Below are 2980 nucleotides of genomic sequence, written 5' to 3'. Positions count from 1 at the left end.
CTCCGTCTCTGTTACTTTCACCTCCGTTTCCCACATATGTAGGTGGAGATAAAGAGCACAGCTTGAGTTGAATGGCATGTGCACACATCCTTGAAGCCTGCAAACACAGAAACCCACATGTGCACAGTACATGAACAAACACTGCACACACCTCCATATACAATCAAAAAAGTTTATAGCCATATAATTTAAGATAAAATTAAATCTATATCTAGGTATATTGCCTCAGTTTTAATTGTTTAAAGTCTAGTTGAGTCTGTATGAGACTATTTATATGTACAGTACCAAGATGTGATAATGTAACACTGGAAAAACAGAGACCATATATATCCAGCTGCTTACATGGGGATGTAAATAAAGACTAAACCACCAAATGCAGTCCAGCGGAGTTTGGAATTAAAAGCAGCAGAGAGTTGCAAAAAATGTCCCTTGACTTTGCAATAATTTACTTGGCTTCACGATGTCTCTGTCCATTCTTGCAGGTTCCGCTTTGCTGACAGGCATCTTTTTTTTTTTTTTTTTTTCTAAAGAAGACCTCAGATATGTTGCTTTGTCTTAAACTTTTAAAACCAGTGCACGGTTTCCTGACAGTCTTTTGCTTAATGGTCTTTTACATGTCAACAGGAGCCAATTCCTTGTGGGGTATGGGAATTAATGATACAATCAATAATATATTTTGAATGTTTCTGAAGCTTCTTGCTGTTTTATCGATATTATAATATACCTGCTATGAGTATGATGAATATTGTCCAATAATTGTTTTGATCAGTGATTAATTATATCAGCAGATGTTTGTACATGGTTATAGAGAGTATATGCACATATAAATTCCCTCAGTTTGACATAATCACTAGAGGGTGTTCTGATATGTGAAGTGTGATTTATTTCCATCGTACCATGATTTCCATTGAGTTCATCTTTTTAATAATTAGTATTATTGATTGTTTAAAATAATTAATGAGGTTTAGTTTTGTTCAATTTGATTTGAACACCGACAATATTCCTCCTTTTCTGTTTCGTTAGATGTGAGCAAACAGGGCACCCTTTTTCAAATGGGATCTTAAACAAAACTTGAACTTGCAGAGTGGCTTTGAGTAAAAGTTTCATTTTTGACTTTTTATGACGCTCCCAATATTGGAAAAAGGCTTAAACGTGGCTGTGAAAATTGGAAAAAGACATGGATTTCACAGTTATACAGGGCACCTATGCTTACTTCCTCGCAGTCATCAGAGTTACTCATTGTGTGTTTTTCTATGTTTTGAAGAAGCACGCTTTTACATGAGGTTTTGTGGTTTTGCACACGTGATGTCTTAAGTCAGAAATGGCCTTCTTCTAATCCTCCCTCTCCTGCCACTTTTAGAAATCTCTTACTACATTTTCTGATGCCGTGGCATCCTGCTGAGGGCTTCTTGTTTAAAAAACATAACAAGAGTCAAGAATGTAAAATAACCTACAGGTACATACTGTATTTCCCCCTTTTTTTCTGTGGGCTTCGTGTAAGTGTTACCTCTTTTGCTAGTGCAATTTTTGAGGTTGTAATTGAGCACTGATATGGTTTACCTTCAGTGCCATTGATTACCAAGGGAAAACTATATGTATTATGATTCATGAGAGAATGAATGGGTGAGGACAAAGTAAAGAAGGATGTGAAGTCTATGGAATAAGCTGCTGAAAGAGATGCTGAAACTGAAGAAGATCTAAATCCTCAAGAAAAGGATTTAAAGGGGGTTTGGAGCAAGTCAAGAATATCAGATGAAGATTTTATAAGTATGTGTTGGCTAGACTTTTCCTTTTATGGTGTCCTTTTTGACTCTTCTTGCATGAATATATCTGCACTTATTGAATAGATTGTACTGTATAAACCTGAATGTACATATTATACTATACATAGGCTTCTTATCATAACTATGGGATGAAGTAGTCCCATTCTGTATTCAGGTGCGTGCATGTGAGTGCCACTAAGTATGTACATATAAAGGAGGGACAAGGATAAGGAAATGTTGGCCAAAAGGAATATTGACTTCTTTTTCTTTTCGTATTATTTTAGACTGAAGGTGAGAGAATGAGTTACCGTGATATAAATTAAAGCCTAAAAAAAAGTTTATATGTCAGTGCACTTATTGATATTATTTTAAACAAATCATTTCCCTTTTTCTTTGTGTATGTATTATGTGTACTGAAAGAATAGAGAATTGAGATGTGAATATTTATTGCTTCTGATAAATTAAAGTGTCCTTGCAGTGAAGTGGCCTGTGTGTGTAGTTTTTATGTAACATTGAAGTCTGCTTCCACCATCAAATGCTCAAAATATTGAGATGTTTATAGCATTAGTTGACCTCACCAGATATCAGAAGAGGAACATAATACACTAAAGATATATCGTGAGATGTAAGCTTAGCATATCGACTCTTTGAGGAGGGCAAGAGGGGGTTGCTGTGGCATTAAAGGACAGGTTCACCATTTTTCAAGTCTGTCTTAAAACAACAGTCAAGTGTCCAAATGAACATTGAAATAAGTTTTTCTTTCCACAATCATTCCTCCTGTTCATACTGTCTATTAGAAGATCCCTTCATAATGCATTTACAATATAAGTGATGGGGGCCAAAATCAGCAAGCCTCCTGTGCAAAAATGTATTTTAAAAGTTTATCTGAAGCTAATATGAAGCTTTAACCATCCAAATTAGTCAAATCAAGTAGATATCTTTCAACGTTACAGTCTTTTTTGTGCCAAAGTCCCTTTTTTTATTACTATACTTCCACTGCAGCTCAACAGGGAAACGCTGTGAGGAAACACAAAGAGGGAATTTGATGCTAAAAAGACTGTAAATGTGGCAGATATCCACTTGATATGACTAACTCAGACTGCTGAAGCCGAACATAAGCTTCGGATAAACGTTCAAATGCAATTGTGCACAAAATGACTGTGTGGACACACTGGAATTTGTCCCCCATCACTTACATTAAAGTTCATTTGAAGGGG

This window comes from Thunnus thynnus, chromosome 6, assembly GCF_963924715.1.
Source record: "Thunnus thynnus chromosome 6, fThuThy2.1, whole genome shotgun sequence".
Taxonomy (NCBI): domain Eukaryota; kingdom Metazoa; phylum Chordata; class Actinopteri; order Scombriformes; family Scombridae; genus Thunnus; species Thunnus thynnus.
This window is presented reverse-complemented; position numbering follows the sequence as displayed.